The sequence below is a fragment of the Notamacropus eugenii genome, chromosome 2 (assembly GCF_028372415.1).
Source record: "Notamacropus eugenii isolate mMacEug1 chromosome 2, mMacEug1.pri_v2, whole genome shotgun sequence".
Lineage (NCBI taxonomy): Eukaryota > Metazoa > Chordata > Mammalia > Diprotodontia > Macropodidae > Notamacropus > Notamacropus eugenii.
This window is the reverse complement of record NC_092873.1, coordinates 258,292,767-258,308,589: the sequence shown is the minus strand read 5'-3', so window position 1 is coordinate 258,308,589 and position 15,823 is coordinate 258,292,767. Positions and strand designations below refer to the sequence as shown.

At 37.1% G+C, this 15,823-nt stretch overlaps 1 long non-coding RNA gene across 1 annotated transcript in view; it reads right to left on the bottom strand.

The window, feature by feature from the left end:
- The window catches only part of LOC140527143 (uncharacterized), an 85,826-nt gene that overhangs the window by 14,153 nt on the left and 55,850 nt on the right, over positions 1 to 15,823 (bottom strand). The window lies entirely within an intron of this gene.

Genomic DNA, 15,823 nt, shown 5'->3' with positions numbered 1-15,823 from the left:
CGCAAATTAAAAATATAATAGTAACATGCCATTATTAACATCTTTGCTTATGCTTTTCCCTCAGCTCATGCAATTTTTTTCAAGATTGCTTTACTAGATAACCTGAGTAATTTTACAATTCAAGTGGTCCCTAAAATAATATTAGAATGTTACAAGTCATAAAAAAATGGCACTAATATTAGTATTATAAGATATTTTACTTGCAAATCAGTTTATCTATGTTCTCCTAAAGCAAATGGCACAATGTAGTTGCAAACTGTATTATAAGTAGATTTTCTCCAAATAATCATTTTCTGTTCCAGGCCCACAACTAAGCAATTCTTAGACAATTCTATCAGATAATTTGGGGAAATAATAATTATAATCACTGTAATATTTCCTGAGGGAGCAATAATCAAGCAAATTAAATCTAGTCAGGTAAAAATATGTCAATGTTATCTTTTAATATTGGTGAAACAGTTCAGGGTAAAACAAGCTATAATTCAATAAATAAGTGTGCTGCAACAACAGCCCTGTAGATATTACTGGGGTCTGATAATTAGTTTCTCAATAATCATAAAACAAAACTTGAGCAACGAGATTTGGATCAAACAGGGACTGACCTACACCTTTACTCCAAATAAATTAATCTTATTTTCACCTTCAGAATAGTTTACATAACTTTTTAATAAATTTGCCTTTTGTTTGGCCAAACTGTGTTTCTTGCATAGACTTCAATACTTGGTCACAATAAGAACCTTGCTCCAATGTTAATAAAGTAGGCATTGTCACAGGCTGAACAAGGATCATGACCTGAATAGAAGAAAAGGAAATTTAATAAGGCTAAAGCAAAATCTTATACTCAAGCCCCTCTGCCTCCAAATGTCACAAATACAGGATGGGAAGGTGTGACAGAATTGGTATCTGTCAAGTTTTCACATCCAACCTACATTTAGAGTTACAATATTTCTTTTCCTAAAAGGCAAGGAAGTTATCCCCAAGACTGGATTGGTCAAGGAGACATCGGTTCAAAACCATCACCTTTAATCAGTTTTACAGTAACTTCAGGCCATGTTGGTATTGTTTGCTCCCTGGTCACCTTAAGTTCCGGTCCATGTGGAAATGGGGAATCTTCATATTTAACAGATGTTCCAAGTCCACCAAGAATCACCATACTTTATCCTGCTGACCAGATTAATTTTAGTACAGAACTGAAACAAGTCAGTTCTACCTGTATTAAGTTCTGTATCTTTGAGTACTCTTTAAAGGTCATGGCTAAGTAAACATCCTTTTGTTTACTGTTAAATATGCTATGGGTGTCTCGTTTTATTCCATTATCAGACTCCATTTTACTCCCACAAACTGCCAGAATACCAGTCTGAGCCAGGCCCTACCCTTTACCAAGAGTCATAACAAGGCCACTATTCTTATGAAAAGGCTGATTTTTTTTTTTTTACTTTTTAGCTCCACGTGAATCAAATGGGAGATTTTAGAGTTTTTAACTCTTTGTGAATCAAATGTGACAAAGCAGCAAAAAATAAGTTAATGTTATCTTCAGCTATCTTGGTAGAGGTATACTGTCAAAAATGAGAGGGGATAGAATCCTGTTTAAGTCTATCTTGGTCAAATTACATCTGGAGTACCATATTCAATTTTAGACAGCACATAATACAAAGGACACTGGTCAGATGAAGTGCATACTTAGGAGAGTAACCAAGAAATTTAAGAAAATTCAGTTAAGACTGGTTGAAAGAATCTATGATATGGAAACAAAAAATTAAACATGTATATGTGCAAGGGGTGGGGGAAGGGTATGGAGGGTGACAACTTTCTTCAGGTATTTGAAAGTATTTGCAGTAATCACATGTCAAAATTGAAATAGTCTTGTTCTGCTGGCTCCTAGAGAGTACAACTAGAAACAAAGAGTGGAGGTAAGGGGCTTGATACAACTACAAAATTTCTAATAGTTGAATCCATCTTAAAGTAAAATGCAGATATTGAATTTGCCTTCCCACAAGCCATTAAATAGAGGCTGGATGAATATATGCTAATGATGTAAAAGGGATTAAGGTGGGAGCTGGTTCAAATGATCTCTGAAGTCATTCCAACACTAAGAATCTATCATTCTGTGATGTTAGGGAATAGTTCAGTGGGATATCTTTATTCACCTATGGAAAGCCCTAGGGAAAATAATTAGGGAAATAGTAGGGAAAGAGTGAGTTAGTGGAAGAGCAAGCAAAGTAGGATCTTTTGCTGTTTGTGTTTTAGTATAATCAAGTGACTCTGATTGAATCTTGCCTTTATCAACCAAGAGTCTTTAGTAGGAGTAAAGTACAGAAATGAGTTTTTTTAACTAGAAGCATTATATGTATTTGTATTGTTAATGTGATTAAAGATCTTCCCCACCCATTAATGGGCCTGCCCATTAAAGGGAGTTTGATTGACAACACCTTTTGTTAATGAGGCACTGGTTCTCAAGGGTTGTGATGCCCTCTGGCTCTAAAACAGGTATAAATACTCTGAGGGTGAGGTTTTGCTTTGGGGTTTAGTTTTTGGAAGAAGGTTTGTGTGCCAGATGAGAGACTCTGGGAGGTCACTAAGCAGGCCCCCCAGCTTTGAAAACCCAGATGTTGATGTTTTCCACTCTGGCAATGATGATCAGACAGCTAGACCTGTCTGTTGATTTGTGATAGATATATGTATTGCTTATGTCAGACAGTTTAGAAGTGGTGTCTGTTGATTTTCTGAACTAAGGGAATGATATATGTACTTGACTAAAGGAGATGGTTAACCCCTCAAAAGTTGCTTATCCTTTTAGAAAAGCAGATCAAAGAACTTGTGATAGCAGCCCCCCTCCCGCACCACCCCCCCCCCCCCCCCGCGTGTATGTCAGGGTGCTTACTAATACAGGAAGATGGCACCATCTCAAAAATCCAAATCCTTCATCCACTGAATTTTTTAAAAAGTCAAAATCTGCTCTCAGAAAGGGATTCAAAACTCATCCACAACAATTTGTGAATGGTAGCTAAAAATATACAAATAGAATCACAACCATCTAGCCATATTTGAGAATGCCAGTCTAGGTAAAACTTCAAACCACATCTATGATCCTACAGATAGTAAACATTTGAAATGTGGGGCTTAAAATGCTCTAATGACGCAAGAAGAATATGATGATGGATCACAAGGCTTTCCAGTACTTAAAATATTAATTGACCAGAAGTAGGGACAGTTTCTAGAAGCCATTTCCACCATCTTTTCCCTATTTCTTACATTTCAAAAATGGCATAAAAGTTTGTCTGCCATTTTAAAACTGTTTGATTAGTCTATTTGGTTAGTCACTCAAACTCTTAGATCCTGGCTATGATATGAGGAGAGTAACACTTCCCTCACTACCTTCCAGAATTGTTGTGAAGCTAGTGTATACCATGTAATTTGTAGTCAATCAATTACTAATCATTTATTAAGTAGTTGTAATGAACCAGGAGTTTAGATGAGCACTATTAACTGTAGCACTGAGTGACATTTAAAGGTATGATCATGTTTTTAAAAATCTGTTTCTCTGCCTATTCATCTTAATAACTCTTTGAATAACTCTAATCATTCTTTTGCATTGCTCCTTTAAATTCTGGAAGGTTGTTATCATGTCCTTCTCTTATTCTCACTTGTACTCACATCTTTTCTTCTTTATAACATTTCCAATTACTTTCATTGTTCTTCCTATGAAATGGCTCCATTATCTCTTCACCATTACAATGAAGACAATTGCATTCACTTGTTAAAGACTCACTCATAAATAAAGACTCACTCACTGATTTTAATGAAGTTCAGACTCAGTCTGCTTGGCTTACCCACATTTGCCCAACCCCAACCTGTCTCATCTCCCCCTTATACCAACTATGGAGGTCATTCCTGAAACATTTCATTATTTAATCGTCATTGAATATATCAATGAACCATGATTTCTTCAATATGGGTACTACTTCCATTAAAACAATTTGAAACTACTTTATAAATACCAAGTTATAAAACCAATCAATTAAATTTATTAAGACTTTATTATATGCTCATGTATAGTGATAAGTGGTAGGAATACAATGAAAGGCAAAAGGAGCTCATGTTCTCAAGAAATTTGCATTTTATTGGAGGAGAGAACATGTAGATAAGTAATTAGATACAAGATACATAACAGAGGACATGGAAAGTAATCTCAGAGAGGTAGGTTGTAGCAACAGAAAAAACTGATAAAAAAAATCTCCTACAGAAGACGATAGTTGAAGTGATTCTTGAGGGAAATCCAGAATTCTAAGAGATCAAAGGGAAGAGAAAGATCATTCTAGGCATGAGACACAGCTAGTGCAAAGTCACAAAAACAGGAGGTAGAGTGCTAGGTGAGGACAGCAAGTAGTTCAAGAAGACTGAATCAGAGTGTATGAAGAGGACTAAAGGATAAGAAGATAAGAAAATTAGGGAAAGACCAGGTTAGGAACAGTTTTAAATGTCCAACGAGGGACTTCATATTTGATTCTGGAGTTAATAGGGTGCTACTAGAGATTATCTACTTGGGAAAGGGGTAGAAATTGATATGATTATACCTGTGCTTAGGAAGGCAGCTGAGTGGAGACAGTGGAGGAAGTTGTATGGCGGGGAGACCAACCAGAAGGTTATAACAATAGTCTAGCCATGATTTTGATGAGGAGAGCTATACCAGAGTGGTAAATGGGGGGAAGAAGACATATATAAAAGTTGTCTTGAAGTTAGAAATGATGTGATTTGAAAAAATATATATTAGGTACATGGATGAATGAGTATTAGTAGACAGAGATATCATCAAAGTTGAGAACCTGGGTAACTGAGAGTATAGTAGTATCTTTTACAATAAGAAAGAAGTTTGGAAAATGAATTTTGGGGGAAAAAATATTAAGTTCTGTTTGGGGCATGCTAAGATGCCTTTAAAATATCCAGCTTAAAATGTCCAAAAGGTATTGTTAATATAAGATTGGTGCTCAAGAGAGAGTTTAGAGCAATATATTTCAATCTGGAAATAATCAGTACAGGGATAATAATTGAACCCAAGAGAACTTATGTGATTACTAAGTGAGATAATATAGAAAAGAGATTTTAGAAAATCACTTTGGTGGATGTGTAGAGAGTGGATTATAATGGAGAGAGACCTGGGGTAGAATGACCAATTCAAAGACTACTAAAATACTCTTCATGAGTTGCCATGGCTAAAACATTAATCATTCAAGTAATAAATCTCTTAGGACTAAGGTTGGTGATTATATAAGAAGACATGTATTTTGTCAGTTGGCCTATACCTGAAGCCTTTCTATCCTGGCAGGATTGTACCTTCAGGAAACTTGAAGTCATCTCCATGCCAAGATGAAGCAACAGAGACTTTCAGGGGAAGTCACTTAATCATACATACTCCTTCCCTAATTGCTTCACAAGTGTAAAGCTTGCCTCCTTAATCAGACTAGGACCTGAGGTCATGTTCTATATTATTTTTGTATAATCCATAGTATCTAAAACAGTGTTAGATTTATGGAGCTGCTTGCTAATTGTTCACATTAAGAAAACAGCTTGAATTTATAGTCAAGGTGACTCAGTAAAATATTTAGAGACAGAGTAAGAACAATAATCTGTGGTGGTAAAAGTAGGAGATTTGTACTAAGGATAAGGTTGGGAAGCCAAAATTTCAGAAAGAGTGGGTATAAGGTATTTAATTGTGAAGGGGATGAAAGAGCAAATGAGAAAAGAATTGTGTATACATGTATATGTGTATGTATGCGTGTACGTATACATACTCACACAAATATACAAACTTACATATACATGTATATATAGGCCTATAGAATTTGAAAGACAAAAACCTTATAGACCAATTAGTCTAATTCAAACACAAAATTATGCATGCCTTATGATATATATGATAAGTGGCTATTCAACCTCTGAAAGGGTATGGGGTGGAATCACATCTCTAGTCAAGTCAACAATCATTCATTCATTAATTACTACATACCAGGTACTGTGCTAAGTGCAAGGCAATGATGGGGTAAGGTTCTGGGAACTCCCTTGAACCTTCCCATTTGAACTGGGGTTCCTCTGAGGTCATAAACCTTTCATTATCTCTTTGTCCAATTGCCTCTGGATACTTCCTATCCCTGATCCTATCAAAATACCTAGCCTAGCCCTCCATTGCCTGTTACCTCCAGATTGGGGCAGCTATGTAGTGCAGTGGATAGAGCACCAGTGCAGGAGTCAGGAGGACCTGAGTTCAAATCTCACCTCAGACACTTGACACTCACTAACTATGTGACCTTGGCCAAGTCACTTGACACCAATTGCCTTATCCTAGATCATCTCCAGTCCTGATGAATATCTGGTCTGAATTCAGATGGTTCTGGAGGAGAAGTGAGGCTAGTGACCTGCACAGCCCTCCCTCACTCAAAACAAAGTCAAGTGCAAGTCATGTCATTATTGGATGCACACACCTCCAGATTGTTGCCTCCTACTTTCACCCTTGATCCTATCAAAACATCTATGCCCAAGTCTGTTATCCTTACCCTCCATTGTCTATCATCTGCAGGTAGCCTTCAACTGCTTCCCACCCTTAATCCCATTCTTCTGGTTCCTGGAGTCTGACCTCTAGTCACCCCAGTCCCATCAAGACCCCCCTCTGAATCCCTTCTCAAAGACTAGTGGTTGTTGTCCTTCCTCTTCAGAGGACCAAAATGGCATCACCATTGTAAAGTGAAATTTCAGTGTGTCCTACTGTGGCTGATCAGACCAATACGAGCTTGAAATGCTCTACCACAGGTTGGACATAGATAGTCCCTGTGAACATTTGGGGTGAATATTCCAAATTTGTGCATCCTGCATTTACTTTGTGCTATCTCAATTCTGTTTTACTCAAAGAGCACACAACCTTTTCTTATGTGGGCATGCCATGCTGAGTGGTCCTGTGCCAGTGTCTCCCATGTTGCACAGTCATATCCAAAGTTCTTAAGAAAGAGACCTTGAAAGTGTCCTTGTATTGTTTCTTCAGGCCACCATATGATCGCCTGACCCATGAAAGTTCTCCATAAAATAGTCTTTTGGGCAGGCATACATTTTGCATTTGAACAATGTGGCTAGTCCATTGGGGTTGCGTTCTCTGAAGCATAGTTTGAATACTTGGCAGTTCAGCTCAAGCAAGGACTTCAGTGTCTGGTACCTTATTCTGCCAGGTAATTCTCAGAATCTTCCTAAGACAGTTCAAATGGAAGCAATTCAGTTTCCTGGCGTGGTGCTGACAGACTGTCCATGTTTCACAAGCATATAATAATGAGATCAGCACAATGGCCCTGTGGACCTTCAATTTGGTAGTCAGTCTAATATCTCTTCTCTCCCAAACCTTTCTTCAGAACCTCCCAAACACTGAGCTAGCTCTGGCAATATATGCATCAACCTCATTGTCAATGTGAATATCCGTGGAAAGTACTCTACCAAGGTAAGTGATCTTATCCACAGCATTCAAAACTCCATTTGTTGTAACTGATGATTCCACATATGGATGGTGTGGTGGTGGCTGATGGAGCACCTGGGGTTTTTTGGTGTTAATTATTAGGCCAAAATTAGCACAGGCAGCAGAGAACTAATCCATACTTTGTTGCATCTCAGCTTCAGAGGATGCATTGAGTGCACAATCATGTGCAAACGGATGCACCAACACTCCCTCCACTTTGGTCTTGGCTTGTAATCTTTTCAAATTGAAGAACTTACCATCAGTATGGTAGCTGACCTTGATGCCATGTTCATCCTCATTGAAAGCGTTTGTCAACATGGCTGAAAACATCATGCTAAAAAGCATGGGAACAAGCACACAGCCCTGTTTCACTCCTTTCCAAGCTAAATATTTGCATTCATCAAAAGTGCTGCCCCCAAGGCAAAATGACTACCAAAAGAATTAATGTCAACAAATTAGAGCTGTTCTCTGAGTGTCAACAGTTTGCTGCTGACTTGGATGGAAAGTTGAGCTAACACACAGTTGACAACAGTGGAACAGAAAAGGAGTGGGCAGCTCTCATCTAGTGTACAGAGCTACATTTCCTCATCTGAGTAAGAACACTCACAAACATTGATGAAAATGATGAGGAAATTCAGAAGCTGCTAAATGAAAAATGAGAACTCCATAGAATTTACCAGCATGATAGTTCATCCACCTTTAAGAAGGCAGCATTTAATTCCATCAAAAGCAAAGTACAAGCAAAGCTTAGAGAGATGCAGGATTCCTGGTTCAGTAAGAAGGCAGATGAAATTCAATTTTATGCTGATAGTAACAATCCAAAGCACTTTTATGATTCTCTGAAAGCTATTTATGAACCAAAAACCTATGGTGGATTACAATTACTCAGTGCTGATGGAGCCATATTGATTAGTGATGAGGACATGATCCTAGAGAGACACTCTGAATACTTCCATAGTGTTCTCAACAGACCATCATCAATCAATGTTGATTGATGACCATTGACCATTTACCTCAGATTGAAGTCAATCCCTCCTTAGCTGAAGTTCCAACTGAAGAAGAGTTTTGAGGGCCATTAGCCTCCTTTCATGTGGCAAAGTAGCTGGTGCTGATTCTATTCCAGCTGAGATGTATAAGGTAGGGGGACCATTGCTCATACAAAAGCTGACTGAAATTTTCCAGGTTATATGGCAAGAGGAGGTTATTCCTCAGGAGTTTAAGGATGCCTCTGTTGTCTATCTCTATAAGGGTAAAGGGAATAGATTGTCCTGTGACAATCACAGAGATATCTCTCTCTTAGTCATTGATGGCAAAATTCTTGCTAAAATCCTCCTTAAGAGGCTGATCTTTCACCTGGAAGATGGGCATATACCCGAGAGCCAATGTAGCTTCAGAAAGGGTCAAGGAACAGTTGATATGGTGTTTGCTGCCCGACAACTCCAGGAGAAATGCCAGGAGCAGAACAGAGGTCTGTACACAACATTTGTAGATCTGGTCAAGGCCTTTGATACTGTTAGGCATGAGGGCTTATAGAAAATTATGTCAAATTTTGGTTGCCTGGAGAAGTTCATCAATATTGTAAATCAATTTCATGATGACAGATTTGCCCAGGTTCTAGATAATGGACAAAGCTCTCATGCCTTCCCAGTCACCAATGGAGTGAAACAGGGGCCAGACTACTAGACCACCTCTAGATCTCTCCTACAGTCTTTCTATATATAAGGCCCATCCCATTGCCATGAAGGTGCTCAAATTCCTTAAGAGTCTAGCCAATGGTGAGATTCCTTAAGAATCTACCCTATATGGCTGATCTTTTATAAACTTTGTTTTTCTCTTTTGCTGAAAGAAGGCTTGAGTCAAATTCATTCAGGTAGGACCCAGTGTGTCAGTACTTTGGGGTGCTGAGCACCCCTAACCTCAACAGCAACACATTCTATTTTCCAATCTTGAGCCAAACTTGGCCTCTTTATACCTTCCACCAATTGCTTCTGATTCTATCCTCTGGGACCAAACCAAACAAATATATTCCACTTTACAGGTGGCAGTTCTTTAAACAGTTGAAGACAGCTATCCCCCTAGGTCTACTCTTCTCTAGGCTAAACATATCCAGTTCCTTCAAATGATAAAGAATTTCTCTCCTTTGGGTGGGATAGAGCAGTGAGAAACAGAATATAAGAATCATTAGGTTTATAGAAAATTCTTCTTTCCTAGGAGAAATATCATTTACTGCAGGACTTCCACAAATATAAAATAAAAAGGAAAGACAAGAATATAGAAATTCTGGTAGACCATTTACATATTCTATACACACCATCAGTTAAAAAGCACACTCAACAAATTGCCCCTAAAGTTTACTAACTCAGGGTAAGAGAAGGTCAATTATTTGTCTTGTCCCCAGTGACTTCATCCTTTCACATATTGAATCAACATAAGAAAGGTAATTACCATTCTTTTAGCAAGCCAAAACTTGATAGATTATGGGAGCTTTCCAGTAGAAGTCTTGCACTCACCCATTTGCAGTAATAAATCTATGGAGGCACTCCAAGCTAAGAGTCTCTTCATTATTGAATTTGTGTTGGGAAAGTGACTTTATATATTGGCATTAATTGTGTCAGAAAAGCTAATGGATATTACTACCTTATGATAAATGCTTCTTAAAAATAATGCCAAATGCAGCCAATTTATGTTTGACATTATGAAAAAATGTAATTCCTTTGATCTATATATGAAGGTACTTCATACCTGAATATGCTATTGTTGATACTATTATTATGCAATGTGAATATTCAAAGCTTGATGTATGACCTTCATGACTAGTCAAAGAGCAAAGATAAACCTAACTCTCTTTGCAATTTTGTCTTGATTGAATCTGCTTTACGCTCAGGGCTACCTTTAAACATTGTGGGAGTACAAAAACACAGAGAACCCAGGAACACAGGCGTAAATGGGGAATGGCTTTCTCATTTATAGGTAGCATGGTATAAATAATAACAGTACTAGGTAAAGAGTGAGGAAAAAGTGGATCTGAATCCTATCATAATTAACCAATAAGCATCTATTAGGTGCCTATTAAGTGTCAAGAACTGTGCTTAACACTGGGGATACAAGTAAAAAGAATAAGATAATCTTTACTCCCAAGAAGTCTATATTCCAATGGAAGAGACAAGTACATGTAAAAATATATACAGCATAAAAATAAAGTTAATAAATACAAATATGTGCAAAAACCTTAAATGCAAAGTAGTCTGAGGGATGCTACAAGGACTTTGGGGCATCATGAAAAGCTTTATGTAGAAGGTCATGGTTGAACTATGTATTAAAGGGAGAGAAAGATTGTATAAGGCAGAGACAAGAAAGGAGTACATTAGAAACATGTGCAACAGCCACAGCAAAGGCATGGTGTTGCAGGATGGAAGGTCAAATGTAAGGAACAGAAAGAAGTCCAGTTTAGCAGGATCACAGACTAAAATATCTAATGAGACTGAAAAGATAGGTTGGGACCAGACTGGACTGATGAGAGATACAGTTAAATGTTTGTGTGTATGTGAGATACTTTGCAGGACTTTGAGCCTCACACCTTCATCTGTAATAGGTTTGTTGAGAGTATCAAATCAGATATTTCAAAGGGTTTTGCAAACTTTTTAAGTGTCATATGAATGTTACTCTATTATAAATATTATTCTATTATTATTATTATCCCATGAGGGTAAATTTTTACAGATATGTTCTTTTACTTTCCAAAAATTGAACAATTTTATTCTTATTGCTTTTTATTCATTGGTTGTGTGGTCATGGAATAATAAAATAAGATACTAATTGTAATGTGCTTTGTAAAAAAAAATGTTGATGATGATGATGATGATGGGCTAAAAGTCTGTCCTCTTATAGTAACTGACTTTGAAACTTTACAAATTATTTATGTCTTTGTTCTTTAACACTTTTCTACAAACCTATAGGCATAAAATTTCATCAAAGTAATTAAAAATTGTGAAAGACATTGATATACTTAGAAAGTAGCAGGAGTGATTTTTTTTCTGTTTTACAAAATGAGATATTCTAGTAAATTTTTGTGACAAAAACTTTGTTTTCCTAAATATTAAATCCTTTCTTAATTGTTTCTGATGAATTTAGCAAACCTATGTAAGCATCTACTCCATACAAAGCAGTACATTATGCTCTGTGAATGTAAAAATTAAAAACTAAGCATCCTTGATGCTATCATTGAGGATCTTACTGTTGTTTCTCTCTCATTTGGAGTAAATCTTTTTTGTTCACCACCAATGCTTTATTTGAAATAGAAATATGTGACAATCACTTTTGTTTCAGATCGTGAACCTATTCAGATAGTCTTTTAACACATATACTTTGGTAGCAACCAATGACTAACAAAGAACTTATGTACACATTCTTCCTAATCCTCATTTTACATTGAATTTCCCAAAGAACTAACCATTGAAATGAGAACTTCATTAGATAGATCTGCTCTGTATGAGGTGCCCTCAAGATCAAGAAATCAATATAACCAGCTGAAATTGCAAATTGTAAAGCAGCAATAGAAGAAGATTAACACTACCTAAGATATCTTTTAGACATAGTCCACTTGCAAAGCTCTGCAATAGACTGGCCTTTGAACATGAATCATCAAAGTACAATGTTTCAAATTCCTCCATCCTCTTCACCCATGCATACACCCCTTATCTCCTTGTTCCTAGAACATAAAGGCTGAATTCATAACTTCTGAAAAATTTTAGTCATGAAGAACTATGAATGAAAAAAAAAATTTCCATATTCTCAACTACATAAAAGTGAATGAAAAGATTACTTATTAGGGGAAAAAAAGAAAATAGTATATTCCCATAGACTATGAAAGAACTAAAAAAAATGTGTCTATGAATGAAATGATTTTATTTGCATAATAAAAATAACAAATATGAGGATTCAGAGTACAATCCAGGTTTCTAGATAACTTTGAATTATTTTGCATGAAACTCTCCCAATTGGTGAAGAGAATTCCGATATGACCCTGTGTGATTGTGTGATTGTTGGAGTGTGAGATGTAAAGGGGTTAACAGTCTTCATTTTTACTCTGAGAGCAACACATGGGGTTCCCAACTTTCTTTGAAAACCTCAAGATAAGAAAAGACTGTCTTGCAAACATGAGGGAAGCCAGCTCCTCAACATGTCCCTGATTTCCAGCTTGCCTTCCTTTGAAGAAATTTCCTCTTGGGTGAGATTAGGGCTTCTCTTTTGGTTGAATGAAAGCTCATCATCTTCCTACTTGAAGAGCTCTTCACTCCATGCATTTTCTGTTATATTCTGTCTACCTTCTCCAATTTTTGATTTGCTCTTTAGTTGGAACATCTCTCAATTATGCCCTCTTCTCTTTCACTGTCACCCCTCTGATTCAGCTCTTCATCAATTCACTCTAGGCTATTACAATAACCTGTAGATGGGTCTACCTTCCTCAAGTCTTTTCCCAATCTAGTCTGCCATTCATCCACACACAAAAGTGGTTCTCCTAAAACAGAAGTCTGATCGTGTCACATACCACCACCACCACCCCTTTACTGAATAAACTGGCTTATTTATCACCTCCAGGACCAAATACAAAATCCTTTGGCATTAAAAGCCCTTAATAACCTAGTCCCTTCTTATTTTTTTCCACTTTTCTTACATCTTACTCATTGTCAAATAATTTTTGATCTGGTGACACTGTCCTCCTTGAGGTCTCATCAACAAGACATTCCCTCTCTTTTGTTCCAAGCATTTTTTTCTAAATATCCTCTATACATAGAATGTTCTCCCTCTTTCATCTCTGCCTACTGGCTTCCTCTTAGTTCCAATTAAAATCCTGTCTTCTATAGGAAGTCTTTCCCAACTCCTTCTGCTTTTTGTTTTTAAGAAAAATGTGCTTTTATTTTTTTTCCAAATTTAAAAACATTTTACTTAAAGTTTTGAGTTCCAAATTCTCTTCCTCCCTCCTTCACTCCCCTCCATTTTCCCTGAGATGGTAAACAATATAGGTTACACATGTGCAATTATGTAAAACATTTCAATGTTATTCATTTTATACAAGAAGGCAAATCTTTAAAAATAAAAGAAATGAAAATATGTTTCATCATTAGTCTTTTGAGATTGTCTTGGATCATTGTATTGCTGGGAATAGCTAAGCCATTCATAGTTCCTCATCAAAAAATATTGCTGTTAATATGTACAACACTGTCCTGGGTCTGTTCACTTCACTACGCATCAGTTCATGTAAATCTTTCCAGGTTTTTCTGAAATCACCCTGCTTTTCATTTCTTATTGCACAATAATATTTCATTAGAATCATATACCACAGCTTGTTTAGCCATTCCTAAATTGATGGGCATCCCTTTGATTTCCAAATCTTAGCCACCTGTCATTTGGTTAAAGATCTTCCACCCTTAATAAGCCTCAGGTGGGGCCCATTAAGGGAAGTTTGATTAGGGGAGACTTGTTTTGTAGGAAAGTCCACACATTTAGTTAATTAATGAGGCACTGGGTCACAAGGGTTCTGTCCTCTGACTCTGAAAAGTGTATATATACTCTGAGGTGAGGTTTTGCTTCAGGGGTTTACTTTTGGAAGACGGTTTGTGTGCCAGATGACACTCCAGATTGCTGTTAAGGAGCCCCCCCATCTGCTTTGAAACCTCAAATGTTGGGGTTTCTCTCTCCGATAACTATGTATGTAGGTAATGGTCAGACAGTTGGATCAGTCAGTTGATCTCTAATGCTTATATTGCTTACGGTCAGACAGTAAGAAGCCCTGACTGTTGGTCTTTATTTCTCTGCTTGTATATGTCTGTCTTGGTATATATGATTAAAGAAGATTGTTGATTCCTCAAAAGTTGCTTTCCTTTTAGAAAAGCAGATCTAAGAACCTGTGCAGCAGGTCCTCCTATGTATGCAGAGATGCTTAATGCTACACCACTACAAAAAGAGCTGCTATAAATATTTTTGTACATATAGATCCTTTTCCCTTTCCAACTCTCTCTTAACTCTAGCACCTTCCATAGCTTCTTTATTTCCTGTTTATGTGGCATATAACTTGTTTATAGCTATTTGGTTATTGTTTCTCCCATTAAATTGTGAAATTCTTGATGACAGTGTGTATCTTTTGCTTGTCTTATTCTCAGGGCTTAGCACAGTGCCTGGTATATAGTAGGCACTTGATTTTAGTTGACTGTCTTGGATAAATGGTTTTACTCACTAGTCACTATTGTTGATGGCCTTTTATGTAAATCAGAATTTGATGTAAAGAGGCTAAAACAGTGGGTATAAGCTTGGGGTTCCCTCTCCTTTTAAGAAATAGTATTGAGAGAGAAAATAGTTGTGGTTTTTTTGTTGTTGTTGTTGTTCTGAACCATGTGCCAGGCAGGTCAAACCTTGAATATATTTCCTCAGATGATGACAGAAACGATCCAGGACCCTGAATCCAACAGCTATGGAAATTGCAATATCCATTGTCCTTCAGCAAACATCCTGGGAAGCAACCCCTGTAGAGATGCAGCTTGGCAACTATCTCTACAGGTACCACAGCCACAACTATTAAAGTTGTTGCTGTCACCAAAGTGTTTGACTCTATCAAATGGTTCAGCATCAGAAAACTGATATGATTTTATCAGCAGAAATGACATCGAAGAAGAGGCATTATTATTTGTTTTGTTGCTGTACTCTAAGGACCGTGAGACCTTTCCATCTGACTTGCAGCTGAATCTTCCATGTGTCTTCTCCCCCATTAGAATGTAAGCTTCTTGAAAGCAGGGACTATCCGAATTTTCTGCATATTCCCAGAACTTAGCATGGTGTTTTGTACCTAGTGAACCCTTTTTAAACATTTCATTCACTCATATCTCAAGGAGTCTATTGCCTAGCTCACAGTCATCCTCTCTACCCCAGCTCCTTCTTTTCTTTATACTAGGGGGCATTATCATATATACTCATGTTCCTAACCTTATTTTCCAGCCTTATTATGCATTATTCCTCTCTATCCATGCTGAGATCAACAAAAAGTAGCCTCCTAACTATCTGTCATCAATGATGTCTCATCTCCCATTTCTATGCCTTTCTACTAGCTGTTCTTCAAGTCTGAAGTGAATTCTTTCTTCCTCCATTTATCAGAATCCCTAGTTTCCTTCAAGAAAAGGGGTAGGGACTGCACCTGTTTTTGAATTGGAATAGGGAATCTACAGATTAAAAAACTCCCTCTAGCTGGGCAGGTAATCACTTTCTCTGTAACTCAGAAAATGATTGAGATCTCTTAAGTTAAATGATTTGACTATGTTGACATATCCAGTATGCATGAGAGGC